Source organism: Hypanus sabinus, chromosome 15 (assembly GCF_030144855.1).
Source record: "Hypanus sabinus isolate sHypSab1 chromosome 15, sHypSab1.hap1, whole genome shotgun sequence".
NCBI classification, from domain to species: domain Eukaryota; kingdom Metazoa; phylum Chordata; class Chondrichthyes; order Myliobatiformes; family Dasyatidae; genus Hypanus; species Hypanus sabinus.
Genome location: NC_082720.1, coordinates 54262763 through 54278928, shown reverse-complemented (window position 1 = coordinate 54278928; position 16166 = coordinate 54262763). Strand labels below are relative to the sequence as shown.

General features: G+C 41.6%; 1 protein-coding gene across 2 annotated transcripts in view; it reads left to right on the top strand.

The window, feature by feature from the left end:
* Positions 1-794: 794 nt before the first annotated feature.
* LOC132405539 (UPF0461 protein C5orf24 homolog) overlaps positions 795-16166 on the top strand; it is a 31652-nt gene continuing 16280 nt past the window's right edge. For both annotated transcript variants that reach the window (XM_059990434.1, XM_059990433.1), the window contains exon 1: positions 795-1182. The gene's annotated coding sequence lies outside the window, so the exon portion shown is untranslated. The remainder of the gene's footprint in view (positions 1183-16166) is intronic.

Sequence of the window (16166 nt, the reverse complement as noted above, 5' to 3'; positions counted from 1 at the left end):
CTGATGACTTGTCCTTTGCTGCCCTTTAAAGAAAGCTTGATGTTGAGCCATTCATGTCAAATATAACAATAATTGGGCGGCACTGCAGAGTATCTCATTCACAGCAGGGTCCCTTTCTTCGTTCTTAGGAGGTTCCAGCTTGCCTGTAAACACCACATTGTTTTTTTTTTACCGAGAATGCGGGAAGTTGCAGTGTACCAGCAAGATTTATTCATCCTGAAGAGGACAACATACTTCATAACATGAATCTATTTGTGCTTTCCATGATTGTGAAAACGTTTGAAAAAAAAGGCATTGTCCAAATATCACACCAAGGTAACCAAGGATACAAAAATGTACGTTAAAAATGTTTGTCCTTATACAGCGGGGATGGGCGCGTCCAGGATGCAATTATTGTAAACCCTTCTCTTTCCGCAAGATTATTAGCTTGTAAATCAAAAATATTTTTTACTAACAATTTACACCGAGGACAAACATTTTAAGCTGCAGCGTCTAAAGTCTAAATTGGACCTTTTTTTGTTGGCCTTTGTGCGGAAAATTTGTACACAGGGTTGAAAATTAAAAATCAGTGGCGAGATGTATGCATAAACATTAGCAATTTAAAAAATGTTTAAATGTTGGTGAGAATAAAATGGTTGTTGGAATAATGAATGAAAGCTGCATTTCATACATTTGCAGGAAGGGCTGGTCTTTAGAGAGAGGAGTGCAGCCAATGAATACGGTACATTAAAAATTAATTGTTTATTTGCTCGACTGGTCCTTTATTCCCGAGCGGAAGTGCGCTTGCGCCGCACGTATTTCCGTGTTGTGACTTTCGTTGCTTTGATAAAGGTTGCAAAGGGATCGCTGCGCTCCTGATCGGCAGAGACGAGCAGAAACCAACGTTAGCCGGGACCTGCCTTTCTGCACCCCTGCCTCTCGTGAAGAGTTTTTTAAGGGTGTTTTGTGGGTGTTTTTTAATGTGCGTGTTCTGTCTCGATCTGAATTATCCGAGCCCTGGAGATCCGAGAAAATTGGCTAAAAGAAGACAGAGCGGGAATGGCAAGATGAGATGTGCCGTGTTCTTCTTACTCGGCTTTAGCTTTTAACCCTTGTAGTGCTTTCCAGTGGAAAAGCTCTCCAGGCCAGCGAGCACCAGGAACTGGATGTAACAGCCGGGTCGCCGTTGCGGTCTATTGTCGGGTAAGATCATTATTTTGTATACACAGACTGGAATAAAAGAACGCGATCGCACGCGTCCGTATTGTGCAGATTCCGTGAAGTTCTTTAATAAAGATTTTAGCATTTATAATGAGATTAAAAAGCGGTTATAAAAACATGATCATGTTCTTTTGTGACTGATGTTCAAGAACGTTTTTTTTAACATAACGGACATGAAAAAAAGATTGGTGTTGGTAATTCCCTCAGGTGGTTGTTGCAGATAGGATTTGAAATGTTGTTCTTTTGCATTTCTCTTTTTTTTTGTGTTTCTCATCTCAACATTGCCGGAAATAATTGATTTGGAATAATCAAGGGGCGAGAGAATATAAACTTCATTTCCATAAAAGTGAATTATTTTGCTATTAATTTGTACAATGTTTCGGTTAAATTGAGGTAACTTGCCCCTGTTGAACACTTGCAGAATACTGTAAATAATAAAGACGCATTTTTTGTATATTGGAAGATTGTTTTCAATTCTAGTTTAGTTACATCATCTGCAAAACTGATTAATGTTATAAATAATACTTCGAGTGCCGCGAGGCTATTTATTGTTGCATTTTTAAAACAGAGTTTGCATTCCCCCCTTCTGGAAAAAAAAGGACATTCTTCCCACAATACAGTGTTTATCAATATATCTTTTAATACAAGCTCTCTCAGTTGTGGAAATTCATAATGTGTAAGGGGCAAGTGCATAATCTAAACTTGTGTTTGTTCATTATGTGAACTTTAAGAGTTACTTTGTCTTTCAATAAATTTCTAAGTCATGATAATACCCTATGACCTTGAAGATATTTTATTTTTGAAAACATGCTTAAGAATGAACTCATTCTGACAAAGTGTCAAGATATATATTATAAATATGAAAAATGCCCTTTGCTTTGCTGTTGGGGTATCTACTAAAAGACTAGTATAGCTACCTCTCACACAGAATGGCCTTTAGCACTACTGTTGCTTGCATTGAAACCTTATTACTCCCCACCTATGAACAATGGACCTCAACTGTGTCACATATAGGGACAATGGATGATGCAATTTACTTGGAATTGAAGTTAAGTGTAACTAAACAATTCTTAGAAGATGCATTTTAAATAGGTAGATTTATTGTCTTTTGTATTTTATATGTAAAAGTTATGCAAATGGAATGACATGGTACTGGAATCTCAAAAACTTGATCTTGGGTGAGATATGGAAAGAGTTTCGGAAGTTATATTTAGGATTAAGAAACAAATTATGGATTTCTAACAATTCATGCATTTTCCATCAACTCCGATGCTGCAGAGCAGAGAGTAGGAATAATAATAATGCTGTCTTGGATAAAATTTATATCCGATTCCGACTTGAAGGCTGTTTAATGCTAAGATCCTCTGCTCTTAGAGGATAAAATGTGTTGCAAAGCATCTGAACATCAGAATATTGGGCTCAGCTGGATACCTGTTTTTGTTAAGGTTTAGAACAAATCCTGTTCAACCCAGAAATCAAAGGATTTCCACAGGGAGCACACTGGAAGATGCACCTGGGTGCAATATACTTGCAGGCAGGTACACAAGATTTTTGGATTGAAGTGGGGTACTTGTTGAAATGAAGCAACACCTCGAAAAGGCATGAACATTCAACTTAAATATTTGCTTTGAGAGAGCTGCTCTAGTACACTCTAATAAAATTGGCCAGTAGTCTTGCAACATTTCTGAAGCAGAAGGAGTTGTCGAGGCTGATCTTGTTTTCTCGGGGAAGGTACAATGTCTCCAACTGCAGAGGTGGGACACAGTGAGTGAATTAAAATGGCCTACCACAATCTCCATCTTTGGAGTCAGTCAAATAAATTTACAGTCTTCCAACACTAGATGGCGCTAAGAGAGATACAGACGACTGAATCTTCAGGATGGACACACCTTCAGCAGTTTTCCAACCATCTTTTCTATTTATGGTCGAATTGCACAGTTGAAGTGAGATTTGTTGTGAAACTTACAGAATCAAAAAAAAACTCAAAGACATATAACAGTTAATAAACCAATGTATTAACAAGGTTAATATCAGTGCTCATTCTATACATTTAGACTCCGAGAAATCAATCCAGACTACATAAATCTCCATAATGTTATTTTTCATCACTGAAAGGATGTTTTATCCATTGTATTCATTATCTGCACTTAAAAAATAGACAATAAAATGGTTACATGTAGTAAAATGTTTTTATGCAGGCTGAAATTTGTGTTCTGCTTAGACTGTTGGCAGTACAGTTTGTGACTAACAGTAACAGTTCTCTGTTTGTAATTGAGGTTTCAAATATGAACCCATGGATTTAAGTGTAAAGCAAAGGGACTTTTCCCCGTTCCCAAAGCTGTCATTGTCTCAGAACCAGAAATTTTTTCGGATGAGTATCCAGATCTAGCAGAACAAGGGGAAATCTGACATTTCGTTACCTCAACATCCTGTTTCACCCCACTGTGAACTTTTGATCCTGTCTCGTTGATCTTCTGCCACTTAAGCATTGACCTTTTTTGTCCTTGCCTCATCCACTATCAATATCTTCACTCAATACTGGTTAACTGATTTTGCAAGTACTGTAGTGCATAGGTAGGTGGATGCTTTACAATATAATGAAGCTGTAAATGCATCATTTTACTGCCATCCTCTTTAAGGAAAGCACTACTTTAATTTTACTTTAAGAACCCACCTAATGCCTGATGTTCCTGTTGACCAACTCCAATATTCAGATTGTAGTACAAGAACAGTTCTTGCTTTGTTATCCCACTTCCATTAACTGGACTCTTAAACATTTTACTTACTGAAGCCAAACCCCACAGTTGCTCCCAGAGCAAACTAATAAAAGCGGAGGGCTGCCCAGTAGTCACTGAAGACTGTAATCGCTTGCCAATAACTTGGAATTAGTAGCTGATTCAAGACCAATTGCTTAGATGGCGTGGGACTTAATAATTCTCAGAAATCTAATTATAATACACCATCTCTCTAAATAAATAAAGAGAATGTAAGTATTTTAATAAACAAATTGACATTGATGTGTGCATAGGACTGCAGTGTAACTAGAGAAAAAAAGTTAGAATTGTGGTAGAGTACTGCAAGTTAGAATTGTGGTAGAGTACTGCAAGCAAAGTCAATGGATATGCCAAACTGAATTTTGTGTGTGTATAAGAGTATACCTATTGCACAGAAATGTTAATTAGGCCTCCTCCTCCTCCTCCTCCTCTTGTTCATCTTTTGCTGGCCTTCCTTTAACCTGGTGTTCCAGTGCAGTGCCAGTTATCAGCGGGGAAGAAGTGAGTGGCCTTGTATCCAATCCCGGGTAGCTCTGGAGTCTAGACTAAGAAGACTTGGCTTTCTCCTGCAGCAGTTGTAGAGCGTCTGGTGGCTGTCAGGCTGCAGCAAGGTCATTGGTGAAGAGCAGCGGTGACATCACTAATAAGCTACAGCTGCTCCCTCCCCCATGGGACAGGGTAACAGCAATTTTAGTAATAGGTTGTAAAACATCATGTTTTATTTCTGCGACATCTTGCAAGACTCTTTGTATGCTAATAGACAGAAATGTGTTGGCAGTGATCTCAGCTTGCATGGCAGAAAGCTGATTTACTGCTGTTCTGGGGCACGTGTTGGTTTCTACTTGGAAGAGAAGACATTGGCTGTGATGGCCAGCTTCTTAACTGTGGGAATGGAGTCGCCATATTTCTGTGCTGGGGGAAAAATGAATTCCAAATGGGTACAAAGCCCTGAACAAAGTTACTGCTGGAGTCTGCTGTATTCCTTGACATAGTAAACAAGTTTGGTGGGAGGTCTGATTCTGTAGGCTGGCTCTTTAACACTATGATGTCCCTGCAGCAGAACCTGAAGTAATACTGTTATCTGGTGAAGTGATACCCAGACTTGTCATTGACACAACCTAGGCACTCACCTACACTTCCAGAGAGTAAACCAATCACTGAATTCCTTGGACTGAGGTAGTGCCTGGGATTATCAAATCAAGTTACAGTGTCTATTCTCATTCTCCTTTAACCACCTGCTTGTGGTTTTTAGCTTTCTGAAATACAGATATTGAGGAGGATTATGTTGAGTGGAGGCTGTGGGCATAATGAGCAAAAGTAGTACAGCTCTTCCCTCCCATTGCCACTGCTCTGATAATGTTCCACCTCAAAGCCTGTAAGAAGGAAGGGGTCAGGTGGTAGTTCTTGCAGAGTGTGTTTGGGGAACACCCTAGGTATCCCTGGCAATGTCTGCAGGGTGTGAGATAAATGTGGGAAACTTACAGCACTGCCAAACTTGTGAAGTTGCAGTGGAGTGTGTGAAAGTCAGGGGCCAGTCCTGAGTGAGGTAGTGAATGATGGGGATGTGTGCATTCAAAGGTTTTTGAGTGGTTGGTGGTATGCAGTTGCTGTTCCTTTGGATCCCTCAACTGCATGGAGAAGGGGAGCCTGCTACATGAGCAATAGCTTGCTCCCCAAATCGTAGTGCATATCACACAGTCAGCTGGAGTGTAATATCTGTGGTTGACCCTCGACCAACGGAGGGCCTCATGGTGGAACGCAGACGTGGTCGTGTAGCCAGGAAACTGGTCCACCAACTCTGCACTGTTCATCAAGCACCACTTACCCCACTTCATTCTCCATATATTTCCAGCAGCTACCTCCCACCCCTCCCCTTTTGTACGCAGATTCTATCACTTGCCTGTACAGCAGGGCCAATTAACCCTATTTGACAGGGACTAAGAGATAAACATGTGGGGTCTTTGAACTTTCTGATGCATTTCATCCAGATCCTCAAGAGATTTAATCTCTCATGTGGTCTGCTGTATCTCGAAACAACAGCTCCTAACTAGTGGATTGCCTCTGCCAAGGACAGAAGATCTCTTGCTCTCTCACTCTCTCTCCACTAAGACCTCTAGCGCAATGGTGAAGCTTGTTTCCTTGTATTTGTTTCACCTTTTTCTGCATGAAACCCGGTTCTGAGACTTGTTTCACCAACTGCTAAAGTCATAATCTGTCTCTAAGAGCTGCAAGTTCACTTTACGTAGTGTGGGGTGGTGTTAAATGGGAGTATCTACTCATGCCTACTGTTGATGTGGTAAACTAATAATTGGGTGGTTATAATTGGCTGCACACAACTATCAAGCAAACAAGCTGGCAGCATAAAGTTTGTATCAAAACAAAACGTCCCAATGATGATTCCCTAGAATATGCAGTTTACCCTGAGAGATTTAAGTAAATTTGAAGCATCTTTCCAAGTCTCGAATTCACTTCCTGCTGCTGCTCTTGGGTTACATGCCTCTGGAATCTGATTTTGGTTTAAGTTAACGTCCAGGCAGCAACATCCACTTGCCGGCTTCCACCTAGTTGATGCAGTCTTCTGTTTGTAAGTAGCTGATTTAAGTCTTTTGAGAGCCAGGTAGATTGCACCTGCCAAATAAACTGCAAGAGAATGGGTGCCTTACAAATATTTGTAAACGTTCAGATAAGCAACTGTTTTCTTTAAATTATAATTTTAAAATAAAAATCTACTTAAATGTAAATTAACTCAACTAAATCAGAAATTATGACTGTATATTGTTGTTGCACTTTTCCATGTTAAAATTGTGTGCATTGTGGAAATGCGTGAGGAAATCTAGGAAGGGTTTATGCTGTGATGCTGCACTTCGTTCAAAATTATATTTTTTTGGTCAATAGTTATTACCCCTCAACTGTCAGGCTCCTGAACCAGAGCAGATAACTCACTCACCCCCAAAACTGAACTGACTTCGCTACCTAGAGATTCACATTTAAGGAGTCTACAACTCTTGTTCTCAATATTATTTATTTTTAAATATTATTTTATTTTTCTTTTTGCACTTGCATAATTTGTTGTCTTGTACTCATTGGGCATTAGTCCATCTGTAGTTTTTCATTGATTCTGTTGTGCTTCTTTGTATCTACTATGAATGCCTGCAAGAAAAATGAGTCATGTATGTACTTTGATAATAAATTTACTTTGCATATTTTGAACTGTTCATAAAATGGATGGAGCAAAGTACTGGAGGAACGCACCATTGTTTCATAGAGTACTTCGGAGCAGAAACAGGCTCATTGGCCCATCTGTTTCATGCTGAATCTATTAATCTGCTGAGTCCCATTGACCCGAACCCAGACCATAGCCCTCCATACCCCTTCCACCCAGGTGCCGTTTCAAATTTTCTCCTCAATGTTGAAATCACATCCATCGCTTCGACTGGCAGTTCGTTCCACACTCTCACCACTGTTCCCTTTAAACAGTTCACATTTCACCTTACACCATAGCCTGTACCTGTAGTTGCACCTAACCTCCATGGAAAAATCTGCCAGCATTTATCCTATCCATGCCCCTCATAAATTTGTATACTGCTATCAAATCTCCCCTCATTCTCCTACGCTCTAAGAAATAAAGTCTTATCCTTCTCTACCCTTCTCTAGAATTCTGGTCTGCAAGACCTGGCAACATTCTTGTAAATTTTCTATGCATTCTTTCAATCTTACTGGTAACTTTTCCTGTAGGTAGTTGACCAGAAGTGGGCACAATACTCCAAATTAAATCTCACCAACATCTTGCTATATCACTTTTTTTTTTGGCGGGGGGGGGGGGGTGGGGCTGTCTTTAATCTTGCATATAATCTGATAAATTCTACAAAATGTTTGGGATAAGAATTTCACCTTTTCCTGTTCAGTCATTGTGTTAGTACTGTGGAAAACGGCACAGCTTAGATTCTTTGCATATCTGGGAAGAACTAGCTTTCAAAGAGCTGGTTGCTTGGTTATATTTTCCTACTCAAACATTTGCCCAGTTTTTAAGAGTTGCTTGCTTCCATTTTGTGGTTGTATTGGGTGTGATGTTTACTTTCACTTCATGAAAGTTTCAGCAATTTTGGGATTTCCAGGCATTTATAGATTAACATAGTGTTTGCATTTCAGCACTCCTCTACAGTGTTGCTGCCTCCTCCAGGAGAATCAGGAAATTACTGAAGGTGACTTGGAAGCCAAACTAATTCCACTCAAAAATAGCCAGAAAGTTGTATGCTTTTGTGGATGAAGCCCAAGTCAGGTTTTAAATGGTCCACTAAGCCATAAGTGAACCAGCTGTTTTTCTGGACTGAACTCATGTATGTGTATTTTAACTGTTCCAGATAACTATTTCAGAATATAATGGATTCTTAAAATGCTCATGTTAAAGCATTTAAAGCAATGTTAATAAGGTTGAAAGAGTGCAGAGAAGGTTTACGAGGATGTTGCCGGGACTTGAGAAACTGAGTTACAGAGAAAGGTTAAATAGGTTAGGACTTTATTCCCTGGAACATAGAAGAATGAGGGGAGATTTGATAGAGGTGTATAAAATTATGATGGGTATAGATGGAATGAATGCAAGCAGGCTTTTTCCACGGAGGCTAGGGGAGAAAACAAACAGAGGACATGGGTTAAGGAAGAAAAGGGAAAAGTTTAAAGGGAACATGGGGGGGGGGGAGCTTCTTCACACAACAGTGGGAGTGTTGAATGAGCTGCCAGTTGAAGTGGTAAATGTGGGCTCACTTTGAACATTTAAGAAGAACTTGGGACAGGTACATGGATGAGAGATGTATGGTGGGATATGGTCCAGGTGCAGGTCAGTGGAACTAGGGAGAAAAATGGTTCGACACAGCCAAGAAGGACCTGTTTCTGTGCTGTAATGTTCTATGGTTCTAAAGAAAGCTCTTTCTTGTTACACCTGTGCATTTTCCGAGGTTTATTTTGGATATAGAGTTATACTGCACAAAACCGATTTCCGTTGTCTGGTCTGCCCATTTGCAAGATGCCTATCTAAGTCAATCCCACGGCCCATATACCTTTAAACTTCTACCTATGATCTTTTAAATGTTAGTTTTGTCTCTGTCTCTACCATCTCCTCTGGCTGCTCATTCTCTATATTCTTCATCCTCTGTGGCCCAGAAGTCGTGCTCCTCGGGTCCCCTTCAAATCTTTCCCCTCTTACGTTAAACCTAGGTGCTGTAGATTTACTGTCCACTACCCTAGAGAAGAATATTGTAACTATTTATCCTGTCTATACCCCTTACAATTGTGTAAACATTTATAAGGTCACCCTTTGGCCTCCTCTGTTTCAGTGAGAGTAAATCCGGTATCTCTGATCTCTCCTACCCTCCATTCCAGGCAACGTGCTGGTGAATCACTCCAGCACACCCTCCATCGCTACCACATCCTCTCTGTAGAGTGGAGATCAGAACTGTGAGAGTGCATCCCAGCTTCACTCAGGGATTCAGCTTGTGAAGGCAAGAATATCAAATGTTTTTATTACCACACTATCCACCTGTGTCACCACTTCCAGGGAGCAATAGACTTGCAGCCCCGAGTCTATCTGTAGATCAACGCTTCCAAAGTCCGTACACTTTGCTTTGTCTGCCCTAGCAGTTCACGAAGTTCACTACTTAGCACTTGTCTGGATTAAACCTGGTGCACTGCTGCTCCGCCCAGTTTTCCAGCTGATCTATGCCTGCTGTATCTTTAAGCAACCTCTCTGTTACCTGCCACTGCACCAATTAGCGTACCATCTGCAGACTTACTAATCACACCCCTTGCATCTTCATTCAAGTTGTTTACGACATTCACCTGTCCCTGGGGTACAACACATAACGGATTTCCAGTCACATAGGCACCCACCTACTTCTATCCTCTGCCTCCATTCTTCAAGCCAATTTTGAATCCAGTCCAACAACATGCCTGGCATTCCTTGTAACCTGAACCTCTGGACCAGCCGGCCTTGCACATCAAAAGCCTTGCTAAAGGCCATATAGATAACATCTACTACATTGCTGCCTTCAGTCCCTGTGGCTACCGATCTCTCCTGTGCAAAGACATGCTCATTGCTCCAAATCAGCTGCTGCTTTTCCAAGTGAACATAAATCCTGTCCCTCAGAATGCTCTCGAGCAACTTCCCTACCACTGATACAAGGTATCTCCTACTGCCCATTTTGAACAAGGGGACAACACTAGCTATCCTCCAAGCTACTGGGGTCTTGACCATAGCTAACAAATAACTAAACATTTGTCTGACCCCTAGCAATCTCCTCCCTTGCTTCTGTCAGCATCCTGAGAGAAACTTTGTGCACTCCCAGGAATTTATGCAGCCTAATATTCCTGTTGCTGGCACTCCTTCTGCTTAATAGATGCTTACTCCAGAAAACAAGCCCGTCCATGAACTCTCCAGTCTCTACGTTCTCCATGGTGAATACCAACGAGAAAGATCCGTGTAGAATGTCGGCTTTGGCTCTAGGCGTAGATTACCCCTCTGCCTCATGAGGAGACTTGCACCCTCCTTAGCACGCTCTTTCTTCTAATAGATTTATAAAAGGTTTTAAAGTTTTCCTTATCCTTCTTGCAAGGTCATTTCATGGTCCCTTTTCGCTCTTCTAATTTCCTTACGTCTTCCCCTCTCAGCCCTGGGTGTGTTATTTGATGACAGTTTCCTCTACCTGTCATTTGCCCAATTCTGATGTTTTTTTTTTGCAAGTTATTTATTATATCCTCCCTAACTATTTGCTTGCTTATTTTAATTAATGGCCTAATTCCAGATAATAAATTGATAAAGTGGTCTTGATATTAATTCTGAACAGGGGACAATCTTACCTTATACTTGTTGGATATGCATGGTGCAACAATGATAACAGAGCAGTAGGAGTAAATGTTTTCACTGAGCCACGCAGGCAAAAGGCAGTTAACTACAGGCCAGTTGGGAAATGCTTGTAGCTGCTATTAAAGTAGAAATAGTGAGGCGTCTGGAAACAAATGGATCCATCAGGCAGATGCAGCATGGAATCAGCAAAGGCAGGTCCTGTTTGACAAACTTACTGGAGTTCTTTTAGGATATAATGAGTGCAGTGGATAGAGGCGAACAGATGGGTGTTATTTACTTGGATTTCCAGAAAACATTCAATAAGGTGCCACATAAAAGACTTACCCATAAGTTAAGGATATATAGAGTTGGGGGTGATGTATTTGCATGGATAGAGAATTGGTTACCTAATAGAAAGCAGTGAGTTGGGATACATTGGTGTTACTCTGATTGGCAATCAGTGGTGAGCGGTGTGTCACAGGGGTTGGTGCTGGGCCTGCAGCTGTTCACGATATACATTAACGATCTGGAAGAGGGAACCAAGTGTAGTGTATCTAAGCTCGCTGGATACTAAATTGAGTGGAAAAGCAAATTGTGCAGAAGGTACGGAGAGTCTACAGGGAAATGTAGATAGGTTAAGTGAGGGGCAAGTGCCTGGCAGATGGAGTACAATGTTGGTAAATGTGAGGTCATCCACTTTGGAAGGAAAAATGGAAGATCAGATTATTATTTAAATGGTGAAAAAACTGCAGCATGCTGCTGTGCAGAGGGACTTGGGAGTGCTTGCGCATGGATTGCGAAAGGTTGGTTTGCAGGCTATCGAAGGCAAATGGAATGTAGCCCTTCATTGCTTGAGGAATTGAATTTAAGAGCAGGGAGATTATTCTGCAACTGTGTAGGTGACTGGGGAGGCTGCACCTGGACTACTGCATGCTGTTCTGGTGTGCTTACTTGAAGAAGGATATACTGGCTTTGGAGACAGTGCAGAGGAGGTTCACCAGGTTGATTCTAGAAATGAGGGCGTTAGACTGTGAGGAGAGATTGAGTCGCCTGTGATTGGATTTGCTGGAATTCAGAAGGATGAGAGGAGGTCTTATAGAAACATATAAAATTATGAAGGGCAAGTTGTATCCACTGGTAGGTGAGACTAGAACTAGGGGATATTGCCTTAAGATTTGGGGGAGTAAATTTAGGACAGAGATGAGGAGGAACTGCTTTTTCCAGAGAGTGGTGAATCTGTGGAATTCTCTGTCCAATGAAGGAGTGGAGGCTACCTCAGTAAATATATTTACGACAAAGTTGGATAAATTTTGCATAGTAGGGGAATTAAGGGTTATGGGGGGGGACAGGCAGGTATGTGTTGGTGAGTGCATGGTCAGATCTTATTGAATGGCGGAGCAGGATCAACGGGCCAGGTGGCCTACTCCTGCTCCGATTTCTCATGTACTGAGTCATGGCAGTCACCATACATGCTGGGCAACCTGCAGTGTGGGAGCTGTGAACTGGTGCCCGCCAAGATGGAAACATGCACACTTGAAAGCCCATGCAGAAAGGGAGAGACCAATCAGCCTCCTTCTCACCCTAGTATAACAACGCCGAAGTATGTCATTAAAGCATGTTTGGTCCCATTTTCCTGCCTCTTTTTATCCACGTCAATACTGGAATCATTGCAAAATGTAATGCTTCTCAATCCTGATATATTGAAGGACTTGGGGAATAAACTGGAAAGACTTAGGGTTCTACCTAGGATGGAGATAATTAAACAGATATGAATGAAAAGCACATTACTAATCCAAAATATAGTTCAGTACACCTGTCATGGATTCAAATATTAATGGGTAAAATTAGAACCAAGGAAATCTGATTCAGTCCTGTCCTCAGCCCATTCCATGTGGAACTTGGACATTCTCCCTATGAATCCATGGGTTTCCTCCCATGTCTCAAAAACATGCAAGTTGGTCACTGTAAACTGTCATTATTGCATAGGTGAGTGGTTCAATCTGGTGGGGGGGGGGGTATGTTTGGAGTTGGAAGGCATAGTGCAGGCTCTTTGGCCTATGATGATGTGCCCACCTTTTAACCTACTCTAAGGTCAATCTGGCCTTTCCCTCGTACATCCTGCTTTGCTTCAAATGGCCCAAGTCAACTCATTCTTTCATCGTAAGACATACTCTATAATCCAGGCAGCATCCTGGTAAATCTTTGCACCTTCTGTAATGCTTCCATATCTTACCTATAACGAGGCAACCAGAACTGGATACAATGTTCCAAGTAGTCTAACCGGAATTTTATAGAGCTGCTCTGGCTCAATAAAAGAGCCTTGAACTCAACTAATGACGACCAACACATCGTACACCTTCTTAACAACTCTATTGTTTGCTCAACAACTTTGTGGGATCTATGGACGGACCGCAGGAGATTTCTGTTCCTCCACATTGCTAAGAATCCTTCCTTTAACCCTGTACCTTTGCCATTAAGTTGGATCTTCCAATGTGCATAACTTCACACTTCTCTGTAATGAACTGCATCTGCCACTTCTCAGCCCAGCTCTGCATCCTATTGATGTTCCATTGTTACCCTCGACACTTATGTACAGCACCACCTATCAACCTCCACTTTAGCTATGCCCAGTGTCTTGGCCTCCACTCTGGCCTCTACCAAAGAAATTCCTCCTCATCTCTGTTCTAAAGAGCCATCCTTATGGGGCTGTGCCCTCTGGTCCTAGACTTCCCTCACTGTAGGAAAGATCTTCTCCACATCCACTCTATTTAGGCCTTTCAATATTCGATAGGCTTCAAAGAGATCCCCCACCCCCTCATTCTTCTAAACTCTAATGAGTACAGGCCCAGAGCCATCAAATGCCGCTTTTATTCCTGGGATCATTCTTCTGAACCCTCTCCAGTGCTAGCACATCCAGATCCCTGCGGTCACAAACCTCCAGGCAGAAAAAGTACCACCACCCTCTGCCTTCTGTGAGCAAGCCAATCTAAGAGATCAGAAAAAGAAGAGATTAATGTAGGACCAATGCAAATTGGTAGTTAATGTAAGCACAGCTTTAATGAGTGCAAGGGCCTCTTTCCATCCTGTAACTCTTATAAACAAAATGCCCTCCTGTAAACTAGACTTTCACCAAGAGTTATGAATTGAAAACCCAAGGGGAGAAAAATGGATTCCTGACAATGAAGCTTTTTTGGGGGTGCATACTTTAAATCAAGTCAAATGGCCTTCCTTGTCTTCAAAATGTCTTCTGATTTTTGTAATGGTTCTGGCTGAATGACACAATATATTTTGGGATCAACGTTTTAAAAAAAATGTGTGGAATTATGGAGTGCCTGACAGAAAGCTCTTCTTCCATTTGTGCATAAATAAATACATGTTCAAAATGCCCACTTTTCATAAATCTGAAATCATTTGATTGAAAAATTCTCTTTAAAAGCTTTTCTCAGCAAATCACCTTGACACAAAATTTCAAAAAGACCAATTGAATTGGAAAGTTGCAAATAAAACCACATTTGATGAAGGTGGATGTTCAGATCAGGAAGTACTGCTGCAACAGCAGTGATTCTGTATGCTTTACCCATCTGTCAAGCATCTCAGACAGGCTGAAAATGGTACTGTGTATGCTGGTGTTCAAATGTAAAGTGACAATTCTCTCATTGCAGTTGCTGAAATAGAAACAGTGTTATTGTTCCATTTCTAGAAATTTTTATCTCCCTAATGTTCTTTCAGGTTCATCTATATTTGGACATATCCAGTTGCATGCTAATGTAACAACATTTTAAAAAGAATTATTTTCCGCAAGAAAAGCCACACATTGTACTTAAAAAAAAGTTTTTAGTATTAATCTATTGGGCTGTTTCCTTGCGAAATGTGAAACTGCCTATTCCGCGCTGTATCTCAATAAATAAATTTACATCGGTTTTCATTGAAACTGCCTATTCCGCGCTGTATCTCAATAAATAAATTTACATCGGTTTTCATTGATTCAGCCTCCACAGCTAAATGAGATACAGAATGCCAGAGGTTTATGGACCCTGGAGAATCAATTTCTCCATGTACACATCTTAAATCAATGACTCTTTATTCTGAGTTGTGCTGCCTCATGTAATATGGATCAGTTGAACAGCAATCGTACTTGTGAGCGTTTAGAAGACAGCGAGGTAAACTTACTGAAAAGTACTATATAGCATGGGGGGCCTCGTGGTACAGATGCCGAGATCCCCTGGTGGGGGCTTCTGAAACATAGTCTTTAGGCTTCATCTTTAGTTTAAGTGCAGTGACATCGTAAAACACATCATGGTATTATAGTTGAGAAAGACAAACGGTAAACTGCATAGCTAAGCAAAAGTGTTTAGGAATCTTAATATTGGCTCTGTACTGACTGGAAACAAAATCCATCCCTGCAAACAACAAGGGGAAACGAGACAGGAAACCTTCCTATCGTTGGTAATATTTTCACATCAAAATCAGTAGAAATGTAGGGAAGCAAAACATACAACATTCTGGATGGACTCTGCAGACCAGGCAGCATCTATGGAAAAGTGTAAACAGTCGACGTCTCGGGCCGAGACCCTTCATTGGGACTGGAGAAAAAAGATGGGAAGTCAGAGTAAGAAAGTGGGGGAGGATAGGAAGATGTAGGTGATAGGTGAAACCAGGAGAGGGGAAGAGGTGAAATAAAGAGCTGGGAAGTTGATCGGTGAAAGAGATAAAGGGCAGGAGAAGGGGGAATCTGATAGGAGAGGACAGAAAGCCATGGAAGAGAGGGAGGAGGACCGGAGGGAGGTGATGGACAGGTAAGGAAATAAGGTGAGAGAGGGAAAAGGGGATGGGGAATGGTGAAGGAGAAATGGGGGGGGGGGGGGTAATTACCAGAAGTTGGAGAAATTGACGTTCATGCCATCAGGTTGGAGGTTACCCAGATGGAATCTAAGGTGTTGTTCCTCCAACCTGAGTGTGACCTCATCGCAACAGGAGAGGAGGCCATGGACTGGCATGTCGAATGGGAATGAGAAGGAGAATTAAAATGAGCAGCCGTTGGGAGATCCCGCGTTTTCTGGAGGATGGCATGTAGGTGCTCAGCAGAGTAGTCTCCCAATCTACCTCTGGCCTCCTGTATATCAGTGAGACCACATTGGGAGCACCAGATACAGTTGGAGACCCAACAGACGCATGGATGAAGTGTCGCCTCACCTGGAGGGACTGTTTGGGGCCCTGAATGGTAGTGAGAGAGTAAGTGTAGGGGCAGTTGTGGCACTTGTTCTGCTTGCAAGGGTAAGTACCGAGAGGGAGACCAGTTGGGACGGGGGGCGAACAAATGGACAAGGGAGTTGTGTAGGGAGTGATCCCTGTGGAAA